The sequence below is a fragment of the Mus caroli genome, unplaced genomic scaffold (genome assembly GCF_978045245.1).
Source record: "Mus caroli unplaced genomic scaffold, Mus_caroli_1 scaffold_7, whole genome shotgun sequence".
In the NCBI taxonomy this organism is placed as follows: Eukaryota; Metazoa; Chordata; class Mammalia; order Rodentia; family Muridae; genus Mus; species Mus caroli.
In genome coordinates, this window is record NW_028227262.1 from 97,645,489 (window position 1) to 97,668,054 (window position 22,566).

A 22,566-nucleotide genomic window follows, 5' to 3' on the forward strand; every position below is an offset into this window, starting at 1 on the left:
CATGTTCTTTCTTCCAGGTTCACATCACATGGGTGCTGCTGCTGCCACCATGCCCTTTAGCCGTTTGTTTATTCTCACTGTTTCCTAGGTCAGAGCAGCCATCCCAGACTCAGTGAAAGGCCCAGGCCAGGAGCTCCAGGCCAGGTGCTCCAGCTGCCACTGCATCAGGCTGGGATGGGCTAGAAAAGCATCACTCCAAGGCATTCCTCCCAGCAGGTATTCTACCCAGTTTAACTAACTAGATGCAGTAAGTCCAAAAGGACCTTGGTCACTACGTAAACATATCAATCCTCCCTGAGAGGTACACAGGGAGCTTTATTTAATAGGCTTTTAGTTTGAGCTAAATTAATTATTTCAGTAAGTACTCGATGAGCACCTACTGCATGTTAGGGATTGTTCTGAAAACATTAGTCGTCTATGAAAACAAAAAAAGCCTTGGGTCTGAGGAGTTTGTTATCCATTTGGCAGAGGCAGACGATAAAGAAACAACTTGTTGGGGAATACTGTGTACTAGAAGGAAACACCAAGCATGGATGAAGAGGAGGAGAAGGGTGTATGGGTATTAGTGGACATGCAAGCAGGCAGGCAGCAGGCAGGCAGGCAGGCAGGCAGGTAGCAGGCAGCAGGCAGCAGGCAGCAGGCAGCAGGAAGCAGGCAGCAGGCAGCAGGCAGGCAGGCAGGTAGCAGGCAGCAGGCAGGCAGGCAGGCAGCAGGCAGCAGGCATGTAGAGAACGTCTGGCTTGGAGAAAGGAGAAAGCCTGTAAGTTGCCTGAAGGAAAGAGATGAACTGGTATGAACCAACATGCTGAGCCATCTCTGGTGTCATTAAACTGTGGTCTTACAGGGTGAACCAGCGGTTCTTTGCCTTTGTAGGGCAAAGGCCAGAACTTCAGCCAGGCCAGGAGCTGAGCGTAAGCTGCGTAAACACAGGGAGAAGGGAGAAGGCTCCAGGCTGGACACAGCTGGCCAGAGCTGGATCATGTCCTTCCACAGACAGAGTCACTTGGGAACAGAATGGTTTGTGACTGTGTTGGCTATTCTTGGGTGTCAACTTGATACATTTGGCAAGAGGGAGCCTCAGCTGAGGAATTGCCTTCATTAGATTGGTCAGTGGCCTTGTCTGTGGGGTATTTTCTTGATTGCTGACTGATGTACCAGGGCCTGCGTTTCATAAGAAAGGTAAATGTGAGCCTGGAAGCAGGCCAGCATACAGTGTTCCTCTGTGGTTTCTGCCTTGGCTTCCCTCATTGACTGTAACCTCAGATGAAACAAACCTGTTCCTCCCTGACCCCTGACCCTGCTTCCTAGGCTAACCTGCAAGGCTCAGGTCAAGATTGGCTATGGTCTCCCCACCTCCTGACCTCCTTCTCTAGTGGCTGCTGAGGGTGTGGCATCTATATCTCTTTAGATCAGTAGCCAAAGTTTTAACTAAACTTAGCATAGTAAGTTATAGCAATTTCTGATCACCTGCTTGTTTTTTCTTTTTCTGCTCTGCCTAAGAAAAGATGGAGTTCTTTCTGGAAGGAAAGGACACCTGTTCTAGGAGCGATGATCACACCTTTCCCTTTTCGTTACATCATTGTGAAAGTGGGCTGTCGAGTACCCAGGTGAGTTGAGCCAAGATGTCCAGAGGCCTATGTGCTGCCGGTCCCTCAGCACCCAGGGGCCCCGAGGCATCACCATCCCCTTTTCAGGGAAGAAAGCTGTTCTTCTGTCCTAGCCCCTCCTCAGCTGTCCAGAGCAGTTCCCCCATCCCGTGATTTGGAGATCTAGTTGTCTTTATTATATATTTGTCTAATGCCAGGCCAAGAGATAGTAGTGTGTGTGTGTGCACGTGCGCGCATGTGTGTGCACACACAGGTGCACATCCAGGTTTGTGCTTATTTGTGTGTGGGTGCCTGCATATGTCTAAACTGAGGTCAACTTCAGATGTAATTCCTTGGCACTCCTGAGCTAACCTGCCTACAGCTGAACTCTTCAGATGTGTGACCTGGGCAGGTAGACCTTGTTTCTATACTCGTTCTGACTCAGAACAGAAACACTGAACTGGACTCAGTTGGATACCCCTGCTGGCAGCAAAAGTGAGACATGGGAAAGATTGTTGGCTCATGGTTCAGAGGTTCCTGACACATCAAGGCAGATCCCCAGTGGTCTCTTCCTTCCAACTAGGCCCCACCTCCTGAGTCTATTCAGCTATGGATTCGTCTGTGGCCTGCCTTGGTTGGCAGTCACGGGACCCACCCACATCTCAATAGGTCTACTAGCTGGGGGGGGGGGGTGAAGCCTTCAACACATGAGCTTCTTGTGATGAGGGGTGGGGGTGGGGTTTACTTTATATCCACACTTCATAGACGCCATCCAGAGGACGTCAGCGTAGGGAAAAGATGGCTGTCATCAGAAATTTCTGAAGCTTTTCCTCTGCTGACAGCTGCCTTCCACGGGGTTGCTTTGAAAATTTGTTGGCACACGTCCACCCTTCCAAATTTGCCCATTTAAATCTCATCCTTGTACTTTGAATCTCATGATTGCTGAGAAAAAAAATGTTTGAGTTAGTGTAGTTGGCTTTGCTACTTTGTGGTTTCTTTTTTCTTCTACCCTTTCAACCCCCATAACACTAGATAGGAAAGAAAGAGGGATAGAGAGGAAAGATATCCCTGAATAGAGCAGGGGTCAGAAAGGAGGTGATGTTATCGTTAGACTACTTCCTGCTGATTAGGGGCATTGAGTTCCTTAGGGCAAGTTTGATCTTCACAGTCAGGACATCTAATTTCTTCTGTTGTTTTTATTTTGTGACTATTTAACAAGCTACAAGCTGCAACCAGCCACCAGCCACCACCCGAGGTCCTAGCATTTATAAACCCTCTGAAAATTCCCAGAATTCCAAATGCCACACAATCTCAGAAACTATCTGCAGCTGGCAAAATCGTGCCCCTACTAGAGCATGAGGCAAATCATAGTCAGCAGCTGTGGACAGTCTGAAAGCATCCTCATATCCCACACCTGGGATTTTTTTTTTTTTTTTTTTTTTTTTGGTTTTTTGAGACAGGGTTTCTCTGTGTAGCCCTGGCTGTCCTGGAACTCACTTTGTAGACCAGGCTGGCCTCAAACTCAGAAATCTGCCTGCCTCTACCTCTCAAGTGCTGGGATTAAAGGCGTGCGCCACCACTGCCCGGCTATTTCTGTGTTTTTTAAGAAACTAAAATTCCAGAATTCTCAGTGTACTGGCTGGTTTTGTGTCAACTTGACACAAGCTAGAGTCATCAAAGAGGAAGCCTCAGTTGAGGAAATGCTTCCAGGAAGTCCAGCTGTAAGGCATTTTCTCAATTAGTGATCAATTGGGGAGGGCCCAGCCCACTGTGTGTCATCCCTAGGCTGGTGGTCATGGGTCTATAAGATAGCAGTCTGAGCAAGCCATGAGAAACAAGCCAGTAAGCAGCAGCCATCCATGGCCTCTGCATCAGCTCCTGCTTCCAGTTTCCTACCCTGTGTGAGTTCCTGTCCTGACTTCCTTTGGTGATGAGCAGCAATGTGGAAGTAGAAACGGAATAAACCCTTTCCTCTCCAACTTGCTTTTGGGTCATGGTGTTTCATTGCAGCAATAGAAATGGTATCTAAGACAGTTAGTCACATGGGTATCTACAGTTTTCATGGATGTGATAACTGCTTAGAAAAGAAGTTTCTTGTCATCTCCTCTGGCTTCCCTGAACTCAATTCCTGGGATCAGCAGATTTGGGCACTGTAGAGCAGCTAGGAACATCAAATATTACATCATTTGGGGGCTTTAAGAGGAGTCCTTGTTGATCATTCAGTGAGATTGAAGTGCTGTGTGATTAGCATGTTACTTTAAAGATTTTGGTATCATTATCATTATTATTATTATTATTGTTTGTGTGTATGTGTGTGTTAGAGAGAGAGATTAGTGGGGGGTGGGTAGGAAGGTTGGAAGACAACTTTCTAGAATTGATTTTCTCCCTCCATTTTGGGTTCTGGGGATTGAACCCAGGCCCTCAGAGTTGCACGGGAAGCACTTTTACCCACTTAGCCATCTCCCTAGTCCTTGCTTATGCCCTGGATGGTCTTAAAAGGAACCTGCCCGTGTGTGGTCCTTTATAGCGATCTTTACATTCAGTACCTGAGGGCTTTTATAAAATGCAACAGGACTTTCTTTGTAGACTGTGTTCTTTCAAGTGCTTGTGGGAGAAAATCTTGGAAAGGTGGTAGACCTGTTACTAGGGTAAGTGGCAACGAGGACCTGTCCAGATAAGGACAGGAAGAAAAGACAGATGCCTGTGCTCTGAGCAGCTTGTTATGAGTGGGCTCTACAGCCGACTTTAGAAGTGGTGAAACCTAAGCCTTGGGAGCAGTCTTAACACTGCGGGGGGGGGGGGGGCTGCATCTTATGTGGGAAGGGATCATCTGATTCAGGGTAAGATCAAAGTGAGCTATGGCGTAATTAGAAAATGAAGCTCAGCATAAATATTAACTGAGAGCTTCTGAGACAGCCAGTGCTGGCAGGTGCCCTGGGTAACCCCTTGCCTGTGTTTGCATCACGTTCAGAGAGTAGGCAATAATATTCATTGTGGCTTCCACAAACTTGATTCCTGGGATCAGCTTTTTAACAATCTGGTGGTCGAACATGCCCAGGTCCTCAAAGGCTACTCGCCCTCAGGTGTTCACCGGCTTCTGGCTTCTGAAGTCCTTCCATAACCCTAAACCCTGGGCCTGCCCAATGAAACTTCCCAAAATGAATCCAATGTCTATAAGAGTGTTTTCTAATGTTTGAAGTTGGGGCTCTTGCATCCTCCGACCTACTCATTTTCCTTTATAAGCTAATTCTGTGAATCTGGATCCTCCTGATGTCCTGGAGAGAAGAGGGGGTTAAACTAAGCTGCTTTTAGGGTTCTGCTTACCTTCCCTGCCCTTAGCTTCCGGATCATCTGAGACCACTACGGGTGGATCCTGAGAGGTGAAGTGGGGTGAGGGTGGCAGGAAAGGCCTGGAGTGAAGAGACCTCAGGTGACAGTCAGCAGGGTGAGAAAGACTCCCAGGAGGCAGCTTCAGTGACACAGCTTATTGTAGTGAGGGAAACAAAGGCTATTTAAACCGTCACGGGCTGAGTAGGGACTATCATGGGAAGTGTACATCGTTAGCCAGGGCCAGGGAGCTGGGGATGCCTCATTAGGTAAGGTGCTGCTGGACATGGCCTTATAAAGGGAGAGGAAGTTTAACCTGGCTACCTGGCTATGTAGGGGCACAGGGCTGTGAGCGCCAAGACATGCAGGCCCAAGGCAGTGGTTGGAGGGATCCGAGTCTTACAGATCTCAGGACAATATTTCCAGGGTTTGGACCATGCCTTGACCCCACTCTTGGTCCAGGCTGGCTCCCCTTGGTCCCATGGCTCCCTGGACCCACCCTAGGCAATTGGTAGCAACTGTGTTTCTAAACTAGGATCTTCCAGAGGTTCCTGTGCTCTGTATTCAGATTATTTAGCTACTCCTCTCTGGCAGGGTTTCTAGAACATTCTGGAGGTTCTCTGGGTTCCCTGGAGTTGACGCAGTTCTCCTTTCCCTACTGTAGTTCTCAAGAATTTCTGTGCTGGGAGCTGTACAGAGGAGACTGGTTGGGACAGCCTGGGCTCTGCTCAGTGTCCTCTAGATACAAGGCTGTCTCTAGATACCTTAGCCCGGTGATTCATGTTCCGTGGAATACAAAACACAGGGAAGGCTGTGTCTGGGGTCTCTCAGGTGTAGTACAAAGGGAGCATGTGTGAACAGACTTCAGGTACCTCTGGCAGAGTTCCCAAGCCCTGGGGGACTGGCTTGCAATAAATCCTGATATTGAAATTGGCCCCTGCGTCATAGCTGTAAAAATATATACCTCATGTTGCTCCTGCAGAAATGATCTGTCTCAACAGATACTGATAAGCTGGTAACACAGCAAACCTGTTTCAAATATCCTGGAGGTTCTCAGCCATACGTGCATCCATTAGCCCATGGCCTCTGCCATGAGCTTAATGGATTAAACCTCAGAAACTGCAAGCAAGCCTCCAGTGAGATACTTTTCTCTTGTAAGAGTTGCCTTGGTCACGGTGTCTCTTCACAACAAGAGAACTGTGACTAAGACAATGGTCAACAACACTGAACTTCAGAGCAGACCCCAAACACTGGCTCAGGTTCTTGATGTGACTCAGATTGAAGGGAGAAGTGCCTAACCCTCTAGTCAAGAGGCTTCTAAGAGCTGTGGACTGAAATTCATTCACACTACAGTTAGCCTACACTGTAGGCTTCAATAGCTCCAAGGGCCCGATACTACCAAACAGAAGCACACATCCTTCCTCATTTCTGAAGCAGAATGAAGTAAAATTGATTGTCTATAAAGTATTTATAGTGCCAGTCTAGTGCTTGAATTATGACGTCTCCGGCAGGCTCTCAAATGCCCCCTCTGCTTATTTCATTATTGAGTAGGCAGAGAGTTTCACCTAAGACCATGAGTGTAACATGTTTACTGAGGTTAATTTACTCACCTCTGAGGAGTAATTTAATCCTTCTTATGATTTTTTTTCCCTAGGACTTCTCCCCCAAAGGGTGACATTCAAATTTATTAGATGATTATGATGGGTCACAATAATTTGGATATAACTGAATAATTTATACCTGTGTTTTCAAGCCTCCTGCTCATGAGAATTACCCAGGGAATGTCTAAAAATATGAATATTTTAATTAATTATTTAATGTCTAAAATACAGCCCTACCCCAGACTTGATGACTACAGGACAGATAAGGCATTTTACACTGAAAGATGTCCCACCACAGATTCAAGAGCTGCAGTCTGTGTTCTAGTGGAAGAGCCTTTGGAAACTGATCAACTTTTAAGGAATCATATAGTAAGATGTTATTGTTATGAAATATAGGATTATAGAATTTTATTTTGCTAATACCACACACTCTTGCTCCTTTTCTTCATCCCCCCTTAGAAAGTTCAAGTCCCACCCCCCTGCCCCCACCACCTTGTGGTGTGTACTGGCTGGTTTTGTGTGTCAACTTGACACAAGCTGGAGTTATCACAGAGAAAGGAGCCTCCCTTGAGGAAATGCCTCCATGAGATCCAGCTATAAGGCATTTTCTCAATTAGAGATCAAGCAGGGAGGGCCCATTGTGGGTGGTGCCATCCCTGGGCTGATAGTCCTGTGTTCTTTAAGAAAGCAAGCTGAGCAAGGCAAGCGAAGAAGCCAGTAGGTAACATCCCTCCATGGCTTTTGTATCAGCTCCTGTTTCCTGCCCTGTGTGAGTTCCCATCCTGACTTCCTTTAGTGATGAACGGCAATGTGGAAATGTAAGCTGAATAAACCCTTTCCTCCCCAACTTGCTTCTTGGTCATGGTGTTTGTGCAGGAATAGAAACCCTAAGACATGGTGGTTTGAATAAGAATGGCTTCTATAGGCTCATAGATTTGAATGCTTGGTCACCAGGGAGTGTCACTATTGGAAAGGATTAAGAGGTGTGGCCTCCTTGTAGGGAGTACGTCACTGGGGGTGGGGTTTGAGGTTTCAGAAGCCCAAGCCAGACCCAGAGTCTCTCTCTGCTGCCTGAGGATCTGAATGTAGAACTCTCAGCTACCCTGTCTATCTGCATGTTCCCAAGCTCCCTGCCATGATGATGAGGGACTAAGCCTCTGAAACTGTAACCAAGTCCTAATCAAATGCTCTTGTTTATAACTGTTGCCATGGTTATGGTCTCTCTTTATAGTACTAGAACACCAACTAAGACACCCCTCGACATTAGGAAGGAATAGCAGAAAAATGAGCTACAAGATGCAGAAGGGTGTTTGGAGTCTAGCTGTTGCCCTTGACCAGTAGGACTACATGAAGAAGGGAAGCCAGCCACAGAGCAGAGCAGTCAGTGGGTGAGGCTGTCTCTCCCCCTCCCACTGGTCTGGTTTGAACCAAGCTTTTTGAGTTAGAGACCTATACTTCTCTGGATATCCCTACAGTCTGCGCCTTAAATGTTCCCTTAAAGTCTATGTGTTAAAGGCTTGATCCCCAGGTGGTGGATGCTATTAAGAGGCAGTGGAAGTTTTACAAGCTGAGGCATACCGGCAGGTTTTTAGGTCATTGGACTATGTGCTAGGTTGTGATAGACAGTCCAGATGGCTCCTAAGTGTTGTACTAGTTCATCAGTCACTGAGAGTATAGGAGAGATGCTTCATGGTGCAACTTTATTGCTTTTAAATGTTTGTTGGTTGGTGTTGTATTTGTAGTTTTTAAACTCTGTAGTTTATCCTTAGTAGAGGATAGTGTACCATTAGCCCCTTCTTGTCCTCCTGCCTCAACCTCTGGAATATCTTGTGGCTCCAGGCCTTGCTTCTTCCCTTCTTTTCTACTTTCTGGCCATCAGGGAACTGGGGAGATGGCTCAACAATTGAGAGCAGGCCCTGCTATTACAGAGAACCTGAGTTCAATTCCCAGCACCCACATCCATTCCAGCAGCTGATGGAGGGCAGATCTGAAACTCTCTTCTGGCCTCTATGGCATTGAAACTCACATGCATATGCCTACACTACACACAGACACAGAAATATAATTTAAAATAGATCTACTTTCTGGCCATGAGCTAAGTGACCCTACTCTTTTCACCATCGTGTGCTGTCTGGTCACAGGCCAAAGCAATGGGGTAGACTGACCATGGACTAACGTGTCCAAAATGGAAACCTCTTCTCTTCCTAAGTAGGCCAGTGCATCTATAGTGATGGAAAGCTCATTTGATCCGAAGCTTCACCATGCTCAGTGATGGACATGTTTTCTGGCCTCAGGACTTGATAAGCGTTGGCCTGCCTGTAAATGTAACTGATGAGTACAGACAGAGGTAGACTCTTTCTTTGAAAGTTTAATTTAAATTAAGTTGTATGTATGTATGGTATGAGTGTGGGGCATGCAGGCCACTGTGTGCGTGCAGTGATCAGAGGATGCCTTTGTGAAGCTGGTTCTCTCCTTTCCCCTTCACATGGGTTTTGGGGATGGAATTAAAGTTATCAGGTAAGGCAAATGGAAGGCACATCTTCGCATCACACTTCCCGTCAACGCCACTGAAGAGCATTTCTTTCCTGGAAAAAGCCCATCCATCTGGTTTGAGATAAAATCAGCCTACTTTGGGCAACCATTTTATGAAGATAAATTCATCTATTAGAAAAGACTCCTCTGTGGTACCAGAAGTGAGTCACATTCTAGAGTCCACATTTGGGGGGTGGGGGCTGCTCTGCCATTATAAAAGGGAACAGTAACATGCTAAGTGCCTTCCTGCTCTCCTCAGGCCTCATTCTGTAAAGACACAGTTGATATCGGTTTGGCTGAAATGTTTGTTTTTTACATTTATTGTGTATGTGTGTGTGCACACATGCGTACATGCTCACACATGCACACACTTGCCACAGCATGTGCGTGTGTAGAGGTGAAAGACTAACTCTTTGGAGCTGGTTCTGTCCTTTGATGGTGTGGAGTTTGGAGGTTGAACTCGGAGCCTCAGGTTTGGCTGATGGTCTTACCTGATAGGCTGAACCATCTCCCAGGCCCTGGACTTTTTTTTTTTTTTCCTTTATTTAAAGCAAAGCTGGCTGCATGTTCCCCAGGCTGGCCTCAAACTCCATCTAGCTGAGGATGACCTTGAACTTCTAGTCCTCTTACCTCCACTTCTGAAATAATGGGATTATAGGTATGTACCACCATGCCTGGCATCTTGACTATTCTTTGTGTGTGTGTGGTGGGGAGGGGGAAATCACATATTAGTTCACAGATATACAGGGAGCCTGGAAATAAAGCTGTCACCAGCCATTTGTGGTTGTAAAACTGCTCAGATGATCAGACACTTGTTCATTCCACATGCGTCCCTTCACCCCCGGGAAGCTGTAATTGCAGGGCAACAATTGCATTGTTTCTGAAAGTGAGGCTTCGGAGTCAGTGGGTTGTGATAGACAACCCAGATTGTGCCTAAGTGACGTGTCAGTTCACCTGCCACCAACAGGATAAGAGTGCTGTTTTGTGATGTGCTCTTACTGCTTCTAAGTACTTTTTGGGTGGTGCTGTGTTTGCAGCGTTCATCTACAGGAAAGGACGAATTCACTTCCTTCTTGTCAGCCTTTCTCCTTTATCTTCCCCAGCCTTTCCAGGCAGGAGCTCACTACATAGCCCAGGCTGGCCTCTAATATTCAATCTGCTTGCTTTGGTCTCCTGAGTTCTGGACTGCAGGTGTGCCACTGTGTGTGGCTTCTAGGGCCACTCTGAGCAGCAGCAGTGTCTTTCTCTTATGGAAAAGCTCCCATTGTTTTCCCTTCTAAGCACAAACTAGAAGCTAAACAAGAAGGAAGGCCCAATCGAGGAAGCTTGAATCTCACGTAGAAGGGGGAATAACATAGTCATAAGAGGCAGGTGGAAGGAGGGATCTGGGAGGGATGAGAAGGGTCATGGGGAGGGAAATGGGGTGTTCAGGGTCAGGTGTGGGGAAGGACAGGAGAGATGGACAGATGGCCATGAGAATGAATGGAAATCTGCAACTAAAGGGGATGAGCACGTAGTGGGCATCTCCAGGAGTAGACAGAGACTGGGGGTAAGGGAGACGCCCAAGAATCAATGGGGGTGACCTGAGCTGTGACTTAGCATTGGGGATATGGAACCTGAAGAGGCCACCTCCTGTAGCCAGATAGGAACCACAGTAGAGTGATAGACTCACCAACCCACCCACAAAACTTTCAACCCAAAATTTATCCTATCTACAAGTAATGCAGGCATGGGGGATAAAGCAGAGACTGAGGGAATGGCCAACCAATAATCAGCCCGACTTGAGATCCACTCCATGGCAAGCACCAAGCCCCAACACTATTAATAATACTTTGTTATGCTTGCAAACAGGAGCACGTTGACCTGTGACAGGCTCCACGCAGCAGCGACTCAGTCAGATACAGACACCCATAGCCAAACAGTGGATGGAGCTTGGGGACTCTTATGGAAGAATAGGAGGAATGACTGAGGACCCATAGGGGATAGAAATTCCACAGGAAAACCAACAGACCTGGGCCCTTGGGGCTCTCAGAATCTGAGCTACCAACCAAAGAGCATACACAAGCTAGACTCAGGCCTCCCCACATGTATGTAGCAGATGTGCACACAGCTTGGGCTTCATGTAGGTCTGAAACAACTGGAGCAGAGGCCATCCATCCCAAAAGCTCTTGCCTGTATGTAGGATATGTTCTACTAGCTGGGCTGCCTTGTCTGGCCTCTGTAGGAGAGGATGAACTGAGCCTCCCAGATACTTGATGTGGGGGGAGAGCCAAGGAGCCCTCCATTGGCTCAGAGGAAAAGCTTGGTCTATAGAGGGAGTTCTGGGGCAGCTAGAGTTACACAGAAACCCTGTCTTGCAAACAACAACAAAGAAAATGACAAGTGTGTACCGTGTATGTTCTCACTCGCATAAACAATAAGAGAGGTGAGAATGCACATGGACGTACACAGGAAACTTTTAGAAGCACAGAGAATGCATTAGTACTACTTGCTTCTGGGTTAGGGATAAAGATCCACTGCCAGAGAACAAAAGAATCATCATGCAATCCTTGGGTGAGGTGGCTTAAGTTTAGCAATGTCTCCTCTAGAATAATTTCCCACAGGGTGAGGCTGACACAGAGGAAAGGATCAACAAGCTTCAATAAAACAAAAAGAGACATGTGTTGGAGTGTCAAAGTGGGCACACCAGAGAGAACAACAAGGAGCTGAGTCTCTGGCTATCAAAGCTGTTGCTGCTGCTTCATCTTCATCTCCTCCTCCTCCTCCTCCTCCTCCACACCTCTCTCCTCCTCACCCTCTTCATCTTTTGCTGCTGCTTCTTTTTAAAACTGAAGTGGGCATGAAACACATTGGTCCTGATGCTGTGTGGTGGGAGCCTTGATTGGGAACACTACTTCACCTCCTCCCCACAATGCAGCTAACTACTTCCATCCTGGCCTGGGCTCCATCACAGGCTGCTACCTGCTGGAATTAGCTCCTGGCATTTTCCATGAGCTCCACATATCTCTGCAGCGGAGGAGGCTCATTCTCACTGGTCTGGTCTCTTGCTTCCAGGGGAGTCTATATGTTTGTTTGTTTTAAATTTATAATTTATTTTTATTCTATGTACACTGGAGCTCTGCTTGCATGTCTGTCTGGGTGAGGGTGTCAGGTCCTCTGGAACTAGAATTACTAATAGTTGTGAGCTGCTATGTGGTGCTGGGAAATGAACCCCGGTCCTTTGGACAAACAGCCAGTGGTCTTAACTGCTGAGCCATCTCTCCAGCTCAGTCTGTAAAGTTTTGTAGCAATTATTCTCTGAATAGAACTCACAACTACTGGAAGCGTCTTTGACTTTGTTCTAGCATGCGAGGATTCTTCCCACCTGGATAAACATTAGGGAAAGGACTTCCTGATTTAGAACCAACAATCTGGAAGCATACACGTTTGTTGGATGCTACTGTTATGAAGCTTGTAACAGGAGAAAATGCTTACCATGTACATGAAAATAGGAGACAAGCAGGTCATGTATAGACTGTGATTTTCATTTTGTAAAAGTCATAGGGAGATGCAGTTTGATACGGTAGTTATTTTCCTGTTGCTGTGTTAAGATACTCTGGCCAAAAACAACTTGCAGAAGGAGGAGTTCATTTTAGCTTACAATTCCAAAGGGATAAGAGTCCACCACAGTGAGGAAGCACGCCAGCAAGCAGCAGGTATGGCAGCAGGAGCAGGAAGCTGAGGGCTCACATCTCAAGCCTAAGTAGAAACCAGAGTGACCAGGAAGTGGTGTGGCACTTTTAATCTCAAAGCCCGCCCCCAGTGTACTTCCTCCAGCAATTAAGTCTCCTCCAGCACCACCAATGGGGGATCAAAAATCCCAATGCTCAAGAATATGGGAGGTATTTCTTACTCAGACCACCACAGTAGCTTTGATGGTGCCATTTGGTAAGGGGATGTCCCAACCCCTGCCAATATCCCAATACTGTCTTACTTCAATGTCTTTTATAAAAAGACATGGAAAAAGCAAATACATTTTCAAGTCCTGGTGTAAAAAGCCAACAAATATTTTGTTTCCTATTAATGTGTGGAGAACAAAAGTGCCCTGGTTCCACGGCACAGGAGGCAACAGCTGTAATGAATGACTGTATCTGCATGTCAGAGCAAATGACCTGGGCTCTGCCGCAGCGAGGTTGGGCATGTCATCCTGTCCTTGAGAGAATTCCAGCAGGTGTTTCCTGTTGAGTGGTTGCCACAGGCTCTGGTTTGGGTTGGTGATGGGCCTATGGTTCACTTGTCATTTGCAGATAACTTGTATAGCCGTGTCTTGGTGCAGCCAAGATGTACTTTCTCTAGGTATTCTCTTGGTTGATGTAACTTATTCCTTGTGTGAGGCAGTTATTCAGCAACTTGGAGAAAGCTTTAGAAAGTTCTCCCTGAGTGGTTAGGCTTTGACTCAGGGAGGTCTGATTGGCCACTATTGTTGGAGAGTGCAATGCCTTAGGGTCTGTGGATTTATAGTTACAAGATTTTTCTTTCCTTCTTCCCTCCCTCCCTCCCTCCCTCCCTCCCTCCCTCCCTCCCTCCCTCCCTCTCTCCCTCCCTCCCTCCTTCCCCCCTGTTTGTTAACTTTGAGCCCCACAGAACTGTGAATACATTTCTGTTGTTGATAAGCCTCTGTCAGATAGGACTCCAGGCAGGTTAGCTAACCTCACTATGCCTCAGTTTCCTTAGACTGAAAATAGGGATTAAAACACTTCCTCTTCTAATGCTGTTGTTACATGAATTAATGCAAGCCTGTGGGGTGGAGCATTTGTTAGGGACTGGGAACCTTTCTGGGCACATGGCGCCCTTGAAATGCAGTTCTAACACCATAACTGAATTCGGAGGTGCTTCATTGGTTAAGAGCACTCACTCGTGCTTGCAGAGGAGCCAGGTTGATTCACAGGGCACCTCACAACCATCGTTAACTCACGGCACTCAGATGGTTCACATGCATACGTGAAGGCAAAACTCATACACATAAAATAAAAATAAACAAACCTTTAAAATTAAAAAATGAAAAGTAATTTTAAAACAAAACAAAACAAAACAAAACGCCAGCATAACCAAAGGACCAGAGACTTCTGCTGAAGTACAAGACATAACGCTGTTAAGGCTGAGACTGAGACAAGGGGCCCCAGGATATTTCTTCTTTTCAGGAAAGAGGAAGAAAATTCTGAGCAAGCTGGTGGTGATGGCAACCCCATCAGCAACAACAGGGCCACCCACCTTCCCTGCAGAAGGTGTGCAGTGGCTTTGAGTTCTGGGCAGGGTGAACTCTACACTGCGACCACTGAGATCAAGGATTGCCATGCCACCTGAGTCTGGCCTCCTCTCCTACTGGGAGAGCAGACTAACAGCGCAGACCATTCATAGGAAACCAGGCTAGGGCCTGTTCAGCAGAGAGGTGAGCTGAGGGAGGGGCGGGGCTTACAGAGATAAGAAGGGTGACAGTCAGCTCCTTCCTGTGTGCGTTGCCACAGGGATCCAGACTTGGATTCTATAACATTAGCAGAACTTCAACCAGCATTTTTGTTTTGCTTGAATACAGCACAAAACTTTGTTTCTAATTAAAAAAAAAAAAAAAGAATAATCATAGGGTTGTCTGGATGAAAAAAACTAATCCATGGTCCAGGTAGGTGTTTCTAGCTACTTGGGAGGCTGAGACAGGAGGATCACAAGTGTAAGAGAGGATGTGCCTAGCCCTGCAGAGACTTGATGTGCCAGGGTGGGGGGATGCCCAGGGAAGCCTCCATTCTCTCAGAGGACAAAGGGAGGGCAGAGGAGGGGAAGGATTGTTAGAGGGGATGACCAGGAGGAGGGGCAGTGAGCAGGATATAAAGTGAGTAAATAAAAACAAAATGAAAAAACAACTTAAATTAAAAAAAAAAAGAGTAATCTGGGCAACTTAATGAGTTCCTGTCTCAAAATAATAGAAATATAACAATTAAAAAAAAAAAAGGGCTGGATCACACCGCTCAATGGCAGAGCACCCTGGAGGGGGCTAGCGGTGAAAGTGTCGTCCAGGTGACCCGCATGTAGCAAACATTCCATAAGCTTGCACTGGTGTAGAGAAGCCTATGTATCAATGTCGCTCAGAGAAGAGCAAAGCCAGCGTGACCCCAGGGAATTACACTAGCTTATATGGTAGACACTGCTGTTGTCTGCAAGCTGGTGTCAGGTTGATCATGATAGTAGGAATGTGGCATTGGGCCAGGTCAGTACTGTTCCTGGCCTTGGGAGTCAAGTGTTAGTGCAGAAGTTATCTGTTACAGTGTCCAGTTTAGAATAGCCAGACTTCATAGTCAAGTCCAACCAATGCAGAGCTCTTGCTGAGAAGTTAACATTTCCTGGGAGTCAAATCTCTTTGTAGGCTCATGCTTGATAGATATTTGTTTTTCTTTCTTTCTTTTTTTATCGGATATTTTCTTTATTTACATTTCAAATGTTATCTCCTTTCCTAGTCCCCACACCCAACCCCTTATCCCATCCTCCCTCCCCCTGCTTCTATGAGGGTGTTCCACCCACCCACTCCCGCCTCCCCACCCTCGATTCCCCTACACTGGGGCATCTATTGAGCCTTCATAGGACCAAGGACCTCGCTTCCAATTGATGCCTAACAAGGCCATCCTCTGCTACATATGCAGCTAGAGCCATGTATACTCCTTTGTTGATGGCTTAGTCCCTGGGAGTTCTGGGGGGGGGGGGTGGGTCTGGTTGGTTGATATTGTTGTTCTTCCTATGGGGTTGCAAAACCCTTCAACTCCTTCAGTCCTTTCTCTAGCTCCTCTATTGGGGACACTGTGCTCAGTCCAATGGTTGGCTGTGAACATCTGCCTCTGTATTTGTCAGGCTCTGGCAGGGCCTCTAAGGAGACAGCTATATCAGGCTCCTTTCAGCATGCACTTCTTGGCATCCACAATAGTGTCTGGGTTTGGTAACTGTATATGGGATGAATCCCCAGGTAGGACAGTCTTTGGGTGGCCTTTCCTGAAGTCTCTGATCTATAGTTTATTTCCATATTTGCTCCTGTGAGTATTTTGTTCTCCTTCTAAGAAGGACCAAAGCACCCCACTTTGGTCTTCCTTCTTGAGCTTCATGTGGTCTATGAATTGTATCTTGGTTATTTGGAGCTTTTGGACTAATATCCACTTATCAGTGAATGCATACCATGTGTGTTTTTTGAAATTGGGTTACCTCACTCAGGATGATATTTGCTAGTTCCATCCATTTGCCTAAGAATTTCATGAATTCATCGTTTTTAATAGCTGAGTAGTACGATATTTGTTTTTCAATGGAGAAGAAATGAGTTGGGAAATGAAGGCCAAACATCATTCTTATGACTTAGGCAGGGAATATCCTGACTCTTGGAGATTTTGTGGACCCTCCACACCAAGCTTTGGGGCACTTGGAGAGAATAGTAAGGACCTGGGACTCCTGAGCTCTGCTACAGGTCTGGAAAGGATGGCCTCATTACAGCCACAGTGAGTAGAGGTGGGGCTGAGGTCTGGCCATTGCGATTGCATCAGAACCGGGACAGCAACTGGGCTGGGGTGGGAACAGTCTGGGGAAACCAGACGGCCATGGAGGAAAGGTGTGAGATAATTCACCCGTGCATCTCATTTTCCTGGGCAGTGGGATAAATCATATAGGAGGTTTTCAACTGAGTCTTGCATTTGGTTCGATTGGAGAAAAGTGAACACTGCCCTGTTCAGGGTAGAGCCCGACATTCCGAAATTGTCCCCAATAGCACAAGATGTCCTGCAGCCCACAGTTATGGAGTGTCCTGGACGCTAGCTAAGAGGTTAGGCTTCCTTGTGTTTCCTGGGGAACCCTGGGTCTGCATTTCAAATGAGCTTGAGGTAATGTTGATGAGGGGCATGTAGTCCTGCCTCAGTGAATGCCTATCCAGTTTCTACTCATGTAAACACTCCACAGACCTGAGTTGGCTAAATAAAATGCTGAGTTAATGAGTTAGGCAGCCAGGCTATCTTCATCAATTGCCTATCGCATCAGGCTCTGCTCTGGGACTTAGCAGGAAAGATGCGCATTCAGATGGGTATCTGTGCCTCTCTCCCTCTGTGCCCCACATCCAGCTACTGCGATCTTTTTTTCCTGTAATGACACCTTCCATGGTGCCCCAGTTTTATTCACTGGGCACTTGTATTGTTCTCTTGCTCCAGACTCCATGCTGGTATTTGTCACTTCACTCTTCCGGAAGTTGGAAGCCAAGTTGTTGGAAGGACTTGGGTCTCCTGGGAGCAGTGCCTGCGCCCCTTCTGTGGAGACCTCCTGAAGCTTCGGGATCCCTGGGTTGGTGACACCTGCCTGCCCTCACTTTGTTTGCCTCACTAGACTCTGAAATTTTCCTCAGCAGCAGCTGATGGAGACAAGTTTGACCCGAAGTCATCCTCATCCTAGCCGGGAGGAAGGTATGTACAGCGCAGAGACCTGAGCCGGGAGACCGGGAGGGAGGCATGTACAGCCCGGAGACCTGAGCCGGGAGAGAGCCTAGCTAAAGACCGCAAGAAACTTGGCTGCTAGTTCTGCAAATTTGTTTGATTTATCTGAAGGCTGTTTGGTATCTATCTAGCTTCAAGAAACACGACAAATACAAAGAGGAAGAGGCTGGCCAGAGCTGAGCAGCTGGCATTCCTCCCGACTCTGACACCTGTCTGCTCAGTTTGGAGTGAGACTGTAAGCATGTGTGTCCTTTCCATAAACCCTGTTTTTCCAAAGTGACAAGCCCTGACTAGCACAGTCATCTGTTTGTATGCCCCACTCCGTGCTCCAGCCTAGCCAGTATACTGTCCCAGCATCCCAGCAGTGAGCTAGCTCTACAGGAAGATTTCCTTGTTCCCAGGTACAGGTCCCTCTGTGTGGGATGTGGCCTCAGGGGCTCCTTCATCTGGCCTGAGGTCATCCTGTGACCAGCCCTACCCCCCCCTCCCCGAGGGAGCCCAACATTTGAGTTCCACTGTAAAAACAAAACAAAACAAAACAAACAAACAAACAAAAAACCAAAAAACCAAAACCAAAAAAACCCTTAAGTTTTCTCTGTTTTTAAAAGATTTACTATTTTTATTATGAATTATGTATATCTGTGTGACTGAGTGAGAGTGTGTGTTCCGTGTCTACCCTCACAGGTAAGAAGAGGGCATAGAATCTAGAGTTACAGGTTGCTTCTTGGAACTAACTTGGGTCTTCATCAAGCAGCAAGGACAGTATTTTTTATACTTTGGAAAAGTGACATCACTTCCTAAGTTGTTTATTTGTTTGTTTGTTTTAGTTTGTCAAGAAGGAGTTTCTTTGTGTAGTCCTTGCTGTCCTGGAACTCAATATCAGGCTGGCTTTAGATTCAGAGACCCACCTGCCTCTGCTGCTGAGTGCTGGTATTACAGATGTACACTATACCCACCGCCCTGCCATTCCAACTCTTAATATCTCAGAAAGTGACTGTAGTTCGTGGTGTGTACCTGTTGACAACTCCATCACTCATCTTCTTCTGGCTTTTTTTTTTTTTTTGGTTTTTCGAAACAGGGTTTCTCTGTGTAGCCCTGTCTGTCCTGGAACTCACCTTGTAGACCAGGCTGGCCTCGAACTCAGAAATCCGCCAGCCTCTGCCTCCCGAGTGCTGAGATTAAAGGCGTGCGTCACCACACCTAGCCTTCTCCTGGCTTTTTGTTAGTATATCCATTTCCCCAGCATTGAAGCAAACTGTTCCCCAAGCCAGTATTTCACCTTACTAAGTTTGTATCCATAGAACTCCGGCCTTGCTGGGCTGTCTAAATTCCCGTCAGCAGAAAGGCAGCATTCAAGAGGCTGTTTTCCTGCTGTCTGGGACAGGTACACAGCCCTGGGCTCCTTATTTATCATAGATGACTCCCACAGAACATACTTATGGGTGAGTTGGAATGTAATGTTTATTGGTAGTGAGCTGAGATTCTGTGAATAGGCCAATTGCAGCGTCTTTACAATAATTTTTATTATTAAAAAAAAAGTTGTTCATGTTTTTAATCCCAAAAAATGAAGCAGATTTCTAGGAGTTCAAGGCCAACTTAGTCCAGAGAGTGAATTCTAGGCCAGCTAGGGTTACATGGAGAAACCCTGTCTTGAAAAACAAAACCGACCAACCAAACAACAACAAAAAAGAAAGAAAAAAGTTGCAAAAATGGCCAGAAGCCAGTATATAATAAAATAAGTGTCTCAGAGGCCCACCCGCTGCCACTAGGCATAGACAGTCAGAAGAAACCCAGAGGCCAGCCCGATACTGCATGGCATGCCTGCAGCAGGAACCATTACAACGAGCAAGTATGTGGTGCAGACATGAGAGACAAAGGGAGGGGAAATGGTCTGAGCATCATGAAGAGAGGCAGAACTGGAGAGGGTTGAGAGGAACAGCCTGCTGTGGCTAGCTTGGTGCCACCTGAGGCCGTGGTGAGTCCCAGCCTGTGCTGCTGCTAAGGTCCATGTCTGTGTGCATGGCTATGCAGCAGCAGGCTATGTCCATGTCTGTCATGTTACCGCCAAAGACCATGCAGACATCCCTGGTCTGGGCTGCTACATGGGACCACATCACTGTCCAAGTGCAGTACAGAGCTGGCCCCGCCCCTCACTGGCTGTGGAACTCTGGAGATCTGGCTCCACCCTCTTGTCTGCTGTGAGTTGATGTGGGTGAGGGAAGCTAGCCCCTGGGTCATGAGAGAGGGAAAGCTGGCCCAGTCTTTCACTGGCTACAGCACAGGTAAGTGAGCCCTGCACCTCACCTGGGCAGCACAATAGAGCTGACTCTGATGGTGGGGGTGAGGGGAGGGTCAGGGTGAGCTAGCCCCGAGGGTGTGAGAGCAGGAGAACTGCCCTGCCCCTTGCCGCTGTGGCATTTCGTGAGCTAGCCGGGGCAGTGCTGGAGAGCTTGCCCTGGTGATGAGAGTATGGAAGAGCAGGTGGGCTGACCAACTCAGCTACCGCTAAGGCCAGATCTATCTACCCCATCAACGAGCTGCTGGAGTGAGTAAAGGAGTTGGTCCTGCTGATCCAAAGCTGCAAGGGATCCATGACACTTAGCAACAACAGGCTATCTGAGGAGAGTTCTGGTGAGGATCCAGTAAATGATCGTGTAGCAGGAGCCAGAGGCATCAAAGCACACCAATGGCTTGTTGCAATGAACATTTGTAAGTAAAGATGTGTGGACAAACTGACACACTATACTGTGGGACACAATGACACACTACAGCTTCCACGATGAGATTTTTCTTTTTAATTTTCTTTTTGAAGGGAGGTTGCAAGGGCATAGGGCAGATGTAAAGGGATGGGGAGACAAGCGGGATGGGGGTTCATGGTGTGAAATTCACAAAGAATCAATTACATTTTTATTTAATTTTTTTATATTTTAAATAAAATCTTTTTTAAAATAAACGTTGTTTAAAAAAAAACAGCTCCAAGTAGACTCTTAGGAAGGAGCATTGTTGCTGCTTACCAGTTTCTATGTCGTGTGTAAGGCAGAAATGAAGATATCTTCTGTAGCACTGTAAAAGTCAAGAATCTGCAGCTCCGCCGGGCGTGGTGGCGCACGCCTTTAATCCCAGTACTCGGGAGGCAGAGGCAGGCGGATTTCTGAGTTCGAGGCCAGCCTGGTCTACAAAGTGAGTTCCAGGACAGCCAGGGCTATACAGAGAAACCCTGTCTCGAAAAAACCAAAAAAAAAAAAAAAAAAGAATCTGCAGCTCCTATACTCTTTCTGCCCCCTCTTCCACAGCCTCGGGGAGAAGGTTTAGGAGACATCCCATTTAGGGCTGGGTGTTACAAAATCTCCCACTTGGCAGCATACACCAGCTGTTATGAGGCTCCCAACACATATACAACAGAGGACTGCTGGGTCTGGGTTTAGTCAGAGAAGATGCACCTAACCCTCAAGAGAATGGATGCCCCAGGGAGTTTAGCAGTCTGGTGGGGTGGGGGTGGTGGTGGGAACATCCTCATGGAGACGGGGGTAGGGGTGGGGGTGGGGGTAGAAGGTATGGGATGTGGTGTGGGGGTAGACTGGGAGAGGAATAAAATCTGGAATTTAAAATAATAATTTCCAAATCATTCATATATATATGAATATATATATATGAGTGATATATATATACCACTCTTTGCATAATGCCATTTCTGTGTTTGTTCCAATCTGTGGCAAGCCGAAGCTTCTGGTCTGGAGAGATGGCTCAGTGGTTAAGAGCACTGACTGCTCTTCTGAAGGTCCTGAGTTCTAATCCCGAAACCACATGGTGGCTCACAATGAAATCTGATGCCTTTTTCTGGGGTATCTGTAGACAGCTACAGTGTATTTACATATAATAATAAATAAATAAATCTTAAAGAAAAAAGAGGAAGCATCTCTGGTGATGGCTGAGTAAAGGCACCAATCTATGGCTGTGACAGAATGTCACCAGGAGTCATTTTATTGCTAGGTTCCTTTAGCAGAACAACAGCATTTGGTTTTACCTTGGCCCTTGGGCTTTCTAGTCTCAGGTTCTAGATATGGGCTCCATCTCACAGAGCAGGCCTTTGGTCAGATCGCATATTGGCTGGTCACTCCCACAAGCTTTGAGCCACCATTGTACTAGTGTATGTTGCAGGCAGGTCACCATCGTAGATTGAAGACACTAAGGAAACAGGGCCCTCTAAAGCAACAGGCTTGACCCAGATATGAACTCACAGAGACTGAGGCAGCATGCACAGGGGCTGCATGGTCTGCCCCAGATGGGATCCTAGAGCTGAAAGGAGAAGTGGACACATGCCCCATCCCTAACCCAGAAGCCATCTCTAACTGATAACCATTTCCAAATGAAAATTTAGTTTTCTATAAAGGGAGTCCTACTTGGAAAACGAAGTACTCCTAAGGGCCATGCCCAGCAGGAGGTGCCAACAGAAAATGAACTCAACAGAATTTTTGGAGGTTCTTTGTCTCAAAATATCATGTCAAAGCTCTTTTCCCCCATGTTTGTTTATACACACACACATTTCCATTTAGGGCTGAATATATATATATTCTTTCCCCCTCTCTCCCTATAGGTCCTTTGTATATGTCTATGGCTTCTAGTTTAGTGTTTTGATGGTATTCCTGAGTGTGAGAATGAGTGAGTCTCTGTATTTTTATCTGTTTCTTGTGTCTTTTCTTTTGTCTTTTTTTCCCCCTTCTTTTATTTTGTCCTATTTTATTGTGTTAGGTTTTTTTTTTAAATCATGCTGTTATGTTATGTTATGTTATGTTATGTTATGTTATGTTATGTTATGTTATGTTATATCCCTTAGACACTTGTTAGTTTTCACTCTGTAGACCAGGCTGGCCTTGAACTCAGGCATCTGCCTGCCTCTGCCTCCTGAGTGCTGGGACTAAAGTTATGTACTGCCATGCCCTGCGACATGTTTGTTTTCTAATGATAGTAAGGGATGGGAGGTAAGGTGGGAAAAACTGTGTGTGGTAGAGGGAGGGGAACCATAACCAGGATGTATTA

At 46.7% G+C, this 22,566-nt stretch overlaps 1 long non-coding RNA gene across 1 annotated transcript; it reads left to right on the forward strand.

Moving 5' to 3' along the window:
* The first annotated feature begins 937 nt into the window (after positions 1-937).
* On the forward strand, positions 938-16,483 carry LOC147003983 (uncharacterized). The gene is made up of 3 exons (XR_015047519.1): positions 938-1,017; positions 1,501-1,607; positions 16,416-16,483. It is a non-coding gene; the product is annotated as an uncharacterized LOC147003983 (long non-coding RNA).
* Positions 16,484-22,566: the final 6,083 nt, after the last annotated feature.